Below are 14,981 nucleotides of genomic sequence, written 5' to 3'. Positions count from 1 at the left end.
ACATCTGCCATGTTGGCATTGTCCGGTGTGATCTTTGGCCCACTGGCACTGATTAAGTGCCTCAGATGACGTGCATCATCCAGGTATCACCTGCCTACTGTATTATGATTTCTTTTTGCATACTGCATGTAGCAGGGAATGTATTGTGCTGTTTCAGTCACATCAGAGAGCTGTAGACATCTCCCCTGTGAGGGGAAGGAGGTCACAGGATCTTAACACCCTGAATGGTTTGTGATGGCTATGAATTGCCTAGTTGCTCTCATGACACAGGCTATCTTCATACTGGCCCCAATGACTGTCCCCTTAGATCACTTTATTGATCCTGCTGTCATTGATCTAAATGCACTGCACTGGTACTGAGATGATTTCTGTCAAAATAGGGGTCAGGGGCTAGTAATTTCAATAGAAAGGCCTCAACCTATAAGATTGCAGTATTGTATTGCATGTGTATATTGTTCGAAACGTTTGGTAAGATTTTTTATTTGCATAATTTGCTTTTAAAAATAAACAGTAAAACACTAATACTTTGAAATACAATCTTCAGTGTCATGTTGGCCATCAGAAACCATTTTAATATGCTGATTTAGTGTTCAAGAAACATTTCTATTATAAACATTTAAAAAGTGCTGCTTTATATTTTTGTGATAAAAGTTTAAAAGATTTATTTATTTGATTTATTTGAAATAGAACAATATAAAAGTCTTTACTATCACTTAATGCTTTGCTGAATAAAAGTAGCAATAAGTCTTCAGATTTAATTTATTTTAAAATAAAATCTCACTGACCCCAATATTTTGAACAAATATCATTTTTACATAATTACTTTAATAGTTAATGTTTACATCAGATTGTTAATGTTCTGTGTCTTTATGTGTCTAAAAAAAAAAAAAGATTATCATTAGGAATGCAGATTATTATATTATATTGTACCAGCAGAATACAAGCAGCATGCTCAGCCCAGATATAGCATTTGTTAGTTTATATCATTCATTCATCTACTTAACTCATGTAGCAGTGCCTCTGTCTGTAAAAATTTCACAGTTTCACAGTTTCTTGTCATTGAGTGAAGCAGTTTAATAACAGAGTCAAATGTTTCCTGAAAAACAAATTTAATTGCTATTAAAAACAGTTATCTATTAGCTGGACTTTAAAAGCACCTATTATGCCCCTTTTTACAAGATGTAAAATAAGCCTCTGATGTCCCTAGTGTGTGTTTGTGAAGTTTTAGCTCAAAATAACCCACAAATGTTAAAATGATGTTAGCATGTTAAAATTGTCACTTTTTGGGGGTGAGCATAAACACGCCGTTTTTGTGTGTCCCTTTAAATGCAAATGAGCTGCTGCTCCCGACCCCTTTCAAGAAGAGGTCGGAGCATCATGCATCAAACAAACAGATTCCGTCCGAATGATGGCCAAAACATTACTGATGAGTTTTATGAAGTTTATTGTACATCACACAAAAGATGAAGCGTCTGTTTTTACTCCAGAAAATCACAGTAAGAGCTGAATAAAACACAGTACAAGAAATGTGCATTAAAGGGGCTCTATGTAAGATTTTTACTTTAATAAAGCATAAAAATACCCCAATATGTTTACATATATTTAGGAAACATGCCAAGTTCACCTACTTGTTTCTCAGAAAAACAATGCTACAGCCAGATATTCTACTTTGAAAATGTGCGTTCAGTGTCGGAATGTCTTTTTTTGTTTTGGTCTGTGCGAAACCTCGTGCTGCAGTTTATCCAATAGTATTTCGACATCACAGGTTGCCAGTTGGCGGAAAACACCGCGTATTACAACCATGCAAACCAGCAAACGAACTGGGTCAGAGAATCAGGCAATAACGTCAGCTGCGCGTTCCCGCTCGCTTCTCTGTCACGGTGAAGTGACACACACCCACCTCCTCTCTCTCTCGTCTCATTCGCTCCAGTAAGTAGTGCTTGTATAGAGTGCCCCAGGGATGATGCGTTTTTTTAGGCCAACCCAGAAGTTAGCGGCGCACGGGTTCCCTCGGTTGAAAGCCTATGCATTTTTCCCATAGACTTTTGGAAGATCGCAGAAAATAAGCTCTGTGTTTTACAAAGGGTTATGACACTTACACGTTTGGTCTATCAAGATAATCTTTACAAGTTAACACAACATTTATAGATTTTGAAGCTTAAATAAAGTCGTCAGATATAAAAGGCTAACAGCAGGCTATAAACGGACTACAGCACACCATGGTCGCGGATCAACGTCGTCACCACCAAGCGTCCTCAAACTTTATTTAGAAAACAACTCTATTTAAAAACATGCTCACTGATTATGATCTGTGCTGTTATGAATACTTATCCACACTTTTTCATGAGAAATGCTGTCCAAATGTCCTGTTTGTCATGATGACGTCTAAAGTCCCCGCCAAAGGAAGTAGTCCCTTTTAGCAATTTGTTAGCAACCGCCGATTTTAAGACACAGTAAAAGTTTAAAAAAATCACAAGTGGGTTATAACCGGTGTATTTTATGTCATAGATCAAAACGTGAAAGTATTTAGAGGCTTTGTTAACCACAGACCTTATTTCAGGCGATTTAGCAAAAACCCATTCATAAAAAAACCCATAGACTTGTTTTTTTTAATGAAAATAAAACTCTGCATTGAAGAAAAGTAGATTTTTGTTTGTATATGTTGTCATTTATAATTCTTAGAAAGAAAATCGGAATCGGCAAAAAATAGGGATCGGCCGATCACACCAACAAAAAATCGGAATCGGCCAAGAAAATTGCAATTGGTGCATCTCTACTAAAAAGCCTCTGAATCCATCTAAATATCTCTATGAACAACAGCATATCAAAACAGATAATTCACAGTGTTTAAGTCTTACAGTGTTTAAGCTTACAGCTTACAATGTTTAAGTCTCCTCAGCTTTCATTGTCAATTGCGCTCCCTATTGTTGCTGGCAACCATATGCTGTAAAAGCTGGCAACCCGCGTCTTTGAACGAGGGGGCGGGCCAAACAATATTTTGAACACTGGGTGTCATTATTACATAGAGCCCCTTTAAAGTCTCATCCATAAACTCTCTCTCCCTTGCATTATCATCAACATACTCAGCGAATTACACAAAAACACTCGTCGTAACTAACAGTAAACAAATATATACCGACCTTATGCCTTTTCCAAGGGTGTTTAATAAACTGGTAAACTGGTAAAACAACCTCGATGAAATGTAATAAAGTGAGTGCGCTCTCCCTTTCATTACTGCCATAACCAGTATCGCTCTGGAGACTATAAGCTGGATCATGAACAGTTGGTACTGATCCATCCTTGAGTAACAACTTTTTAGCAAAAACTTATTTTCTATTGTTCCTTTGTATTGATTCTCGTTTACAAAGCAGTCTTGTGTAAAATGATTTGCGCAGACATAAACAAATTTAGGTATGTGGGGGCACATTCTCTTCAAAAACAAAACGAATCCACTGCGTCATGTACTGGCCTACATATTCATATTGTTCTTGACCGAACACCAAACCTCTGGGCAGTACTGAGTATTGTGTTGAGAACGTTTCACATTTAGAATTAATTTTCATATTCTAGAATTAATTTCTATATGCTTTTTTATTTATTGTTATTGTCAAAAAATATTTCACTAAAATGCTCCATTTAATTTCCCCTCTGAGTAAGTTTATCTGAAAGAACTTCCTCTTACACCTTTTCATGAGGAACATGCACAGAAGTTCACTCTAGTCATTTTCAGATCACCGACAATTTACACAATTAAGGTCATTTTAGTTTTTCACATTAATAACCTGTTGTCACTTGGTATTGGTCCTAACAGTACTTTAGGCCATCTTTAATTAAATGCCAAAATATTCTCCAACTGTGGGGGAAAATATGCGAGCATTCTTAAAATAGTGTTGCCTTAAGTAATACTATGCTTAATTTACAAATGTGCCATTGATTGGCTTTGGCAGTAACTCTTAAGAATGTTCAAGGGCTGTTAAACAGCATTTTTCTCTGGCTGAAATCATGTAGCATAATTTAACAAAGTTTGAAAGCTGTTTAAAAATACATTCACGTTAACCACTGATAGTTTATGTAAAATGAGAAAATACAATGAAAAGAATAACACATGGTAGATATGTGCTTATGCACATAGTAACTCGAGAAATGCAGCTATATTTTTTGACAAGACTACCAAAAATAACTGTATATGAGGATAATTACTTAAACGGCAATTATACCAATGTGATGTCCTGTCATTTGAAGTTCTCATAATTGAGAGTAATTAAGTGCAGTAGGTATCAGTTACTCGACTTTGTGGTGAAATTGCAATATGCTTAAAGTAACGCTCTCAGAATGCACTGCTTTTGTATTAAAAAACATCATGCAGGCGAAATGAAAACCACTGTTGCCTTGGTGAAGTGCAAGTCAATCGGCCATGTTAAATGAGCCACTGTGAATAACATGCTATGCTCTTTTAGAGAACCACTACATGCAAATTTCTCCCCAGTATTTTTCCCATCGTTGTCCTAAGCATGCCAGAACAGAATGTCTTTGCTTCACAAAAAATACATTATTTAATTAAACTTTGCCCTCGCAAGTGCAATGCAAAAAAATAAATAAATAAATAAATACTGCTTCTCAGTGCTTCATTGTATTCACTCAGTGGACCAAGATCAAGCGTTGTTCACCACTGTATGATGAGGGAAAGGGCAAGAGGTAGCTATTAACTGGGGATTGGCTGTTATCTCCTTCCCCTGCAAAACAGGCTCAGCCAGACTGGAAGTGGCTGAATGCGTGTCATAAATGCAGGCTCAGAGAGGACCGAATATGCTTAATGTTCTCTAATAGGGCCAATTCAACATAATGGAGACATTCCTACGCATTGACAGCTATTTTCTTTATTGTCTTATATCGGAAATAGGCTCTCGCTGCCTGTAAATCACGTATTATAATATGATGAAAATTACAAGCACCACATAAAGTGAAATTCATATAGACTGCAAGTACAAGGGCATTATGCATTGGGGCACCAGTGACAGTCCTTGACAAGAAAAACAAAAACAGTATAATATTCTTAATGTAAGCAAAAAGGTATGATCACATTGATGAAATTTCACTGGCAGAAAAGGTCTGTTCTAAAACTAGTCTGAAAATGAGTAAAATCTGCGTAGGGAACTTTTTCACCCTAATGGATACTCCCAATCACGCAGATTCCTATTAAAATAACTAGAACTCGGCAGCAAAATTTTGCAGAGTGACAGCAAATTTGACCACACATTTAGTAGTAAAATTTTGAAGGCAAAAATTTCATATACTGATTCGGTATGTTTTGAAGCATGGCAGCTGGTTTGAGCTGGTTTAAAGGGGTGGTTGATTATGATTTCACTTTTTTAACTTTAGTTAGTGTGTTATGTTGCTGTTAGAGCATAAACAACATCTGAAAAATTAGGACGCTCAAAGTTCAAAGCAAAGGGTGATATTTTCTTTTAAAGAATTCTCTGTTTAAGGACTACAACAAACGGCGGTAGGGACTACAACAAGCTTCTTCCTGGGTTGGTGACATCACTAACCCTAAAATTTACATAAACCCTGCCCCCGAGAACATGCAACAAAGGAGTGAGGCCATGTTATTGTATTACAGTATGTAACACAAATGCAATAGCATGTCATAAAACCAAATGACAACATGACAAGTTATAACCATAATTCAACTAAACTATACCTGTTCTATCTTCATGCAGCATATGTTGTCTAGATCTGTAGGCATTTTACAATAGTTCCCACATGAGCGATTTATAGATTTATATGACAGAATATGATAATCAATGACTTTAAGATAGTTAACTCCATCAGCTATATAAATTCATCAACTAACCATTCAGAAACGTTTTATTCTACACATTGTCACTTCTTCTTGAGTCTCTCCATCTTTGTCCAACTCCGGTTTGAACATAAAAGGCTGAATAGTTTCTAACATTTTAAGTGAGTCTGTGTGAGGTAATCAGCGCTGCTAACATGAGGTCTTGAAACTCCGCCCTCTTCTTGAGAGCAGCAGCTCATTTGCATTTAACCCTCTGGCCCTCTTCGTTTAGGTGTCACACTTGCCTTCTTTACGGTCAAAAGTGACCGAAGCCTTGAAATGTAACTTTTTTGTTTTTCAGGAAAACCAATGTAATATATTTTTGTTCAATAACATTTTTTGATTATACAATTTTGAGGGTATTTGATGATACTATGCAATATTTATAAAATTTTTATTAGCTACTTTTCCCATTTGAAAATAATACAAATTTTTTTCCTAATATATATTTTTCATTATTTTTCAATTAAAGCAGTATTCTACGGAAGAGGATTAGGGCCAAGCAATAATAAAAAATTAAAACCATCTCGAGATTAAAGTTGTTAAATTTCGAGAAAAAAATCGAAATAAAATGTTGAGAATAAACTCGTTAAATTATGAGAAAAAAACGTGTTAAATTTCGAGAAAAAAGTCGCGATAAAATGTTGAGAATAAACTCATTAAATTATGAGAAAAAACGTGTTAAATTTCAAGAAAAAAGTCGAGATAAAATGTTGATTTTATCTTGACCTTTTTCTCGAAATTTAACGAGTTTTTTCTCGAAATTTAACAACTTTAATCTTGAGATGGTTTTATTGTTTTATTATTTCTTGGCCCTAATCCTCTTACGTAGTATTCCATGTTAAAATATAGACCTTTTTTTTTTGAAGGTAGATTAGTGCCATCTGGTGGGGGTAAAAAAAGAAAAACCTATGTAATGCCATGGTGTAACCACTAGATTCCTATATAGTTCTATATAAAGTGGCTTATAAATTCTCTAGTGGTTTTTAGACACAAATACTTATTTTTAATAAGTTTTGGATTTTGATTTATACTTAGACATTCTCAAAGACTACTTTTTTTTAGATTTTTTGGTTTGAAATGTTGATTTGAAGTGTCAGTTTTTGCATTAATTTTACTACTGTCAAACCTGAACACAGAGGAGGTCATTTTGTTACACAACATCAATTCAATAAAAAATATAACAAAAATGAACAGGTATGTTTTTTTACAGCTTAATAAATCTGATTTCAACCTCTTATTTGAGTTTTGGCTCAATTTGACCATATTGTTACAGCCACACTGGTTCATTTGTGTGTGTATAATGGTGTGTTGTGTGTGTCTGTGAATGTGTGTAAGTGAGTGTGTGTTTCTGTTTTGTACTCTCAATGTTTTTGAATGTAACCTCTTTCTTGCTGTTCATTTTTTTTACTGCTTTGTGGCTGAATTATTGATTTTATTTCACACATTAATAAACTTGCTCTGTCTTATAGTCGTGCTAATTCATATATATGTGTGTGGGGGGAGGGGGGGTTTGGGTGTGTCTATTTAGCACTCTTGGCATTTAGGAGTGTCACCCCTTCATTGCTGTGCACTTTTTTCTGCACAGTGGCTGATTTGTAGTTTGTACCAACAAAAGATTCTCTGAGTTTTCGTATTTTTTCATATTTCCCATTCATTTCCTGTTTTGACCGCAAAGAAGGTAAGTGTGACATTTTTTCTCTTTTTTTTTGACCCTTTAACATGTGCGAATCATGTCATTGATTTTTTTGTGTGTTCATATTGCTAATGTGACAAAAGTCACCAAGTGTCATCTCATTCCAATAAAGCTACGAATTTTAACATTTCAAAATATACAATTTTTCGGTCAAAAATGACTGAAGAGGGCTTAAAGGGACACACACAAAAATGGAGCGTTTTTGCTCACCTTCAAAAAGTGACAAATTTAACATGCTATAAAAAAAGATCTGTAGGGTATTTTGAGCTAAAACTTCACATTCACACTTTGGGGACATCAGAGACTTATTTTACATCTTGTAAAAGTGGCATTATATGACCCCTTTAAGCTGGTCCAGTGCTGGTCCTAAGCTGGTCCTAAGCAACTAGCTCCAGCTCAGAACCAGCATAAAGCAGCTCAAACCAGCTGCCATTCTTCAAAACATACCTAATCAGCATATGCTGTTTTTTTTCGACAGGGTTGTCAATTGTCTGTGGTGTAGTGATATATGAAACATAGCTAATACAGAAATCACCTTCATACCAAGCAGCTTTCTGTTGGCTAACGCCGTGAATTCATATGACCAACTTGAGCATGTAGCAAAATCCACGTGTAGAAACCTATCATGCAATTGTGTGAATTCCGATTGAAGTTACTAGATTTTGCCCTTGAATATTGGCCAATCAATGGTGAGTGTGAGTACACATTAAGATGAGTTAGTCTAGCGGTAAATTGTTTGGTTATTGTGCAAATGCAACTTAAATATCAAAGATACATCATACACTTGGTATCAACTCTGAGTGGGTCACATGGGGCCCCTTCAGTTTGAACAGGAGTGATGCTTCTGACTGCAAATATCTTGTTATAAACAATGTTACTGTGGAGCAATGGTACCTGACTGTGTAAGGGACATATTGATATCCAGGTCATGGAGAGGTCTCAGCATTCCCTCAAGAGAACAGCTGTCATCAGGTGTTCTACATGAATGACTCGTACAGCATCCGTTGCATTCCTAACAAAAAACAACACATGTTAAAGTGTTAGTGCATCCAAAAATTTAAATTCTGTCATTATTTACTCACTCATCATTCCAAAACTGTGACTTTTTTCTGCCAAACACAAAAGAAGATATTTGAAGGATTTTGTTTGTGTCCTTGGAATACTTTAATTTTTTTAACTGTTAAAATGTTCCACAGAAGAAGCAAAGTCATGTTTTGAATGAACTATCCCTTTATGGTCAGGTATTTCATATTCATCACTTAAAGTACATAGTTGAAAAACATCAAAATGACAAGGAAACCAAAAAATGTTCAATGCTTTAAAATATACTTTACTCCATATAGAACTAAATCCTTTAAGGGTACTTTTTACTAAACTCCCTATCTATTTCTCTTTCACAAAAGCACTCTGATCTAAACAGTCTCAGATAAGCTTGTGGATGTGTTTTGTGGTAATGTGTGATGGAAGCAGGTACAAGTGACAGGTGCAGATTTGCAGTATCAGAAAATCAACAGTATGACTCAGGCTTTCCCGCTCTGCTTGTTCTGCTAATGGCCTTCATTTTGGTCCAATTGCTCTTGACAGCTGCAGAGATAAAAATGCTTTTGCAACTCTATAACATAAAGCTTTATGATAGATTTTCACTAAAGGTTTTTTTTTTTTTTCATGCGAGCAACTCTCGGAATGGCAATGTGTGAGCAGTTTGATTTCTCTAACGATACTGTCACGTATTAATGAAACGAATCCTGCATTCATAAATGAAAAATTAACTCCATCGGCATTGACATGGCAACTTCAGGGAGATCTGTTGAATCATGTCTATCATTATGCTTCATTTGAAAGAGCAATCATAATTGCTAAGCGGTGATTCGCGCTCGCTCGTTGTCCATTCAGTCAGCTAATAACTGAGCTTAGCATAAATGACTGCAGTACAAGTGGTTGGCTGGATTAAGCGGAAATGCGCTATGATTGAGCGTGACCCTAGTGTGAGAGAGCCCCCATACGGGGTGTGTGTGTGTGTGTGAAAGAGAGTGAGGTTTGAGCTTGTGTGTGTTGGGAGCTTCTCTAACACACTTTTCTCTCATGAGCACTCCAAGTATTTAATTGCATTTAATTAATTGTGGAAAAAAAATAAGCACTCAGAAAACTTGACCCCATCGCCCCAGGGAGGAAAGTCCCAGCTGGAAAGTGTCCTGGTATCAGGACTGCTTAGATAAAAGTAATTATGTGGAATTATCCAGAAATCGATGATGGAAAAATCAACAGTGTGTTTAAGGAAGCTGAGTAGGTGAAGCCTGGCCTGAGTACTGAGAACTTGTGTTTCAGTCCCACTGTGGAAAACATGTAATAAATATTCATCAAACACCCTCCACTGACAAAACAATCAGCACATGCTACAATTCAAACAACACGATTGCGTGTGAGGTTACTTTTATACAACAGTTAATGCAATAAGTTAATGGTGATTAACCTAGATTTTAGACACAGTATTACCAGTTAATTTGTCTATTTTTGCTCCATCACTGAAAAGGTCCAAATGAAGCCACAGAAAAATCAATAGCTGCTTTTCCACTGTCGGGCCAGTGCAAGCCAAGGCTTTCAATGGGCCGGGCTGGGCTATTAGCCTCGGACCTGTAGCACAGAGCCCAAAACCTGAGCCTGGTCCACAGCACTTCACTATAAAACCCGCCCTTAACACGCCTTTCTGGAACAACGTCACACAAACCCATCATTTCACCAACAAGTGGAAGTTTTATCAGAAAACGAATCAGAACGAAATCACTGGAAACTAGCGAGATTGCAAAACAAACATGATAAAAGCGGCCATTTGTTGGCATTTTTAGACATTTTTTACTTAAAGATTTAAAACACAAGCATCAATGTGTTACCACCGTTTTACAATAATAAGTGATCATAATGAGTTAATTTGTGTGCAGAGCAAACACAGGGGTATTTTTGGCCGGATCTGTTATTAAACAAGGTGTTTCAATGAATCTTGCATAATAACCGTTTTGTTCCTAAATGAATTAATAATTATTGTGAATGAATCAATTGAGTGAATGAGTCAATGAAAAATGCAATAGGCTACTACTGTACTCTTACTATTTCCGCCACATAAAGATAGAAGATAAATATGTGATGAACATAGTAAGAGAAAATTCTAAAATTCTATTTTAAATTGGTTTCTGGATGAATAAGTGTTTTTGAACAAGCCAATGAATCATTCATACAGTAAAGATCTACCTAGTCACTACCTACTGGCTTATAGATGTAATCGTGATTATATGATTTATGATGGTGTTGATGAAAATGATGGTTGGGGTTTTAATCATACTGCATTTGATTTAAGTTAAGACTTTTCTTCTTAGTGTCTTCTGACCATCTGTTGTCCAAGACTTGGAAGATGGTGTGTAAAGAAACAAAATGGCAACTGGCCACTGTTTTTGTGAAACTCTTTTAAAATATAAAAAGATAAATGGACATACAATTTATGGTTTCATGGACTTTTTGGAGACATGCACATGGGAGCCATTCCAGAACCACAAGTGCATATTAAGTGTGCCATTTGGGACGGGGCCGCGCACTCAGATCTTGGTGAATATTGTTGTTGCTCTTAATAAATAGATTACATTTTGTGTTTTTGTACTTTAACATTGTGGAATTTGCACAGATAGCGGTAATGCTCTCCTGGGCTTCTCTGCAGCAGTAGATAAGGCTTTAGCAAATTGTACTTGAAGGGTGTCACTTGAGGTGTTGAGCCCTAATCAGTGGGGAGTTCTCAGTGCAAAGCCAGCATTATGATTGGGCTTCTCCAAGACCCACTGCCCTGTGACAGAGTAATCTCAGCTTTTAGAAACACTGCCGACATGGCCGTATTTTAGGATTTGCCAGTATCACTATGACCTAATTGCTATGGAAACTACTATCTGAGGCAGGCGTTGGCTCTCGCATACTCTCCAAACTTGTTATTATTTTAGTTGTAATCAGATCTGACACAGACTGAACGGCACTGTCACATTAACCATGATGCACATCGAATCTATCTTTCTCATTTTCAATTGACAGTGATTTTATATACAGTATTACTTGTGCACTTCACTGGCAGTGTTAAAGGGACAGTTTATTCAAAATTGAAAATTCTGTCCTCATTTATTCATCTTTGTGTTGTTTCAAACCTGTATGACTTACTTTCTTCTGTGGGAAATAAAAGATATTTTGACAAAAAGGCTATAGTGTGTGTGTGTGTGTGTGTGTGTGTGTGTGTGTGTGTGTGTGTGTGTGTGTGTGTGTGTGTGTGTGTGTGTGTGTGTGTGTGTGTGTGTGTGTGTGTGTGTGTTTTACCCTAATCTTAACCCTAACCCTAAAAATTTAAGTAAAATAAACATGAAAAAAATGTTAATAAAAACTATAATAGTATATAAATAATACTGCTGGTTACAAACAATCTTCAAAATATCATCTTTTGTGTCATACAGGTTTTGAATGACAAAAATAATCATTTAATTTTTGGGTAAACTATCCCTTTAAAGATACCTTTTTTCAATTTATTTAAGATTAGACGTGTTCAATAGATACCTAATTAATTGTTAATCAAGAAAAAATATCTAAATATTTTTCAGTCCTATTGTTGGAAGAAATTATACGAAAAAGAGCAAACCATGCCCTTTTGTTCAATTTGTGTTCTATTCTTTTCCCTGTTCTATTGCTGAAAGTCAGTATTGATGGTCAGCTGGAGACGAAGGCCAGATGAGGCCTGCATATGTTTTCCAGCCTTCTCTACATTACACAGTTATTTAGTCTTCATCCTAATGACTGTATTTTACAAATAGTGGTGGTCTACAGCATAATAGCAATTTCACACAATCTCTGCCATCTCCATATGGTAGCTAATGGCCTAATAATCAGATTAGGCGAGATAGAGATGGACAATTCAAGAAGCTATTGTTATTGTCTAATGGTGTAATCAGTATAATGCTGGGAGAGGATGATACTTCTGTATTGTCGTTCGAGGTTGTATACCAGGAGATAAGTAATTCCAAATTGTCTTGACTTCCTTCCCATGTCTTGTTCAAGAGAGGTTAGATCTAATTGAATGGCTGACAGTCATACTACGTCGGGTGAAATATTTCTCCCTTTATAGATAAGATGTCTTGGTACTGGTCAACCTGAAGTCTCTCATATTTCCTCTTCACACTGCAGAGACAAAAGTGCATGGCCTGAAGAGTGAAAAATGGCCCGCCATCTGCGTCATTAAAAATTACCTCTCTTATCCCTGAATGTCATACACCAATGGACCTATAATGGCAAATCAGAGCACTACATTTTCATTAACGCAATAAAAATCAGAGATCAACTTCAAACTATTACCCATTCCATGTGGCAATCTCCTCCCCATCTCTATTTAAATGGGCAAGGTTATTAGAATTGGTAATTGCATCGAGCACATTACGCCACGTTAATGCAGTTCAATAGGTACTGTAATTGTTTGCTTGCGGGCACTGAAAGAGAAACCAAACACTTGAGACAGATCAGCTGAGAGGAGAATTAGAGAGTATTGTTCAATGCATCTTAATATTACAATTGCCGCAACGCGGGCCGCGTGGGTCCTCGCGGTGCTTCCCTCCCCCCTCGCAACACCCAGTCTATTTGCCCAGATCACACAGACAGCCTCCATTATGGAAATGTCGGCTCAGAGTGGCGTGTTTTTCCAGTCTGGTCAGGGCCGGCTCTGCCATGCCCTGAAGATGGAACTTTCTCTACTCACTGACCATAAAGACCAAGCTACTGTTCACTGCACACCGCTTATGCTCTGGGGCGAAACACAGACCAATTCCCAACTCACATTTTCCAAGGTGTTGAATCTTCCCTCGTAGGGATTCACATGATTTCACATTTCTAGGTGATTGGATGGATGCTTGGCCAGCCCCTGGTGCATGACTCTCATCAAGCTAATGCATGGAAAAATACCATCAGAAAGGCTCAGAGCATGCATTGTGAATGCCGACAGATTGTACGGACCACACATCCTACAACATACACTCTGTCTCTCCAAAACCCGGGCTCTTCACATCAGCGTCTGCGGTGATGTCTCATAAAGGTTGCACTTCCCTCAAGAGCCCGAGTTAAAAGGGCCAGATAACAAGCAACTGCACCCACTCAAAAATTGCACTTGATTTTTTTTCTTTTTCTTTTCCCTGCACCCTAGAGAAAGAGGCCCAGTTACTGAGTGCGACTTTAATTTAAACATTCTGACGTTCCAAGCCCAGGGCCGCTTTGATCTATTTTTGATTTGTTCTTCCTTTTCAGGCCTGTGTGTATGAGAAAAGCCACTGGACACAAAAAGCTAAGTGAATTCAGAAACCACAATATAGCGAGATTTGTTTATGACTAATAATGCCTTCTATGTTTCTATATCCTTAACATGATTTACGCAAGTAGGACATGCTCCTGGATCAACATCCTTTGTTTTTCCTGGAAAAACATTTCTATCAATCATTCTCTGATATCCGGGGTAAAGTTGAAATAGGGTAAGGATTTGTTGACATGAATGATGTCCCAGAAACAATAAAATATGTTATTCCAAGAACATGTCCTTTTGTAAACCACATTGTGCATATGCATATTAAGTGTAATACCATATTGCTTGTTCAATAGAACCTTCAAATTTGAGATGACATGAGATGCACTGAGAGAATTTATAGCTTCCCTTGAGTATCTGATCTCAAATTTAAGTAACAGCATTGAAAATGCATTAGTGATGAGCATGATTATCCAACTTTCAAACATGTTTGCATATCTTCAAAGCATCTCATTTTTAATATTATGTTTGGTTATAGGGGGTTGTTATGATGTTATTGCCCAGTTATGCAAAATAAACTGCAAAATAATTTATGCTACGCATGTCGGCACATAAAACAAGTATTACCTTATGTTGATACAAATGTGTTTTTGCAGTCAGGAGTGTTAAATCGTACACAAAAATAAAACTGTAAAACTTATTATTGAATGCAAAAATAAATAAAACTGTTTGCATCTGCACCAAAAATATCATAAATGCAAAGTGGTAACTATTTTTTGAGACAAATGTAAACAGTTGCAATTTATCTGTGCATTAATCTAATAATCTGTTTTGTGGAGTGTATGTGTATTCTATGCTTTTTATATGTGCGTTTTAGAGAGGTTTTCATATAACCTACATGTGGTTCTTGTGCATACATATGATAACTGCATAATGTGCATATGCAACCTTTATCTTTAATCGAAAAAAGTATCTTCATATTTACCAGTGTTGCCAACTGCTTTCAATTGAAAGTAGCAAAAACTGGTAGCTAAATGTCACTAAACGACATCATAATGGCAAATTCATTGATCTATATAAATATGAATATAGATCAGTGGGCAAATAAGAATCTAGATAAGGTTTGTCCAAGAAGTTGCTAGATTTGT

The sequence above is a fragment of the Megalobrama amblycephala genome, linkage group LG6, assembly GCF_018812025.1.
Source record: "Megalobrama amblycephala isolate DHTTF-2021 linkage group LG6, ASM1881202v1, whole genome shotgun sequence".
Lineage (NCBI taxonomy): Eukaryota > Metazoa > Chordata > Actinopteri > Cypriniformes > Xenocyprididae > Megalobrama > Megalobrama amblycephala.
The sequence above is the reverse complement of the archived record's forward strand: the minus strand, read 5'-3'. Positions refer to the sequence as shown.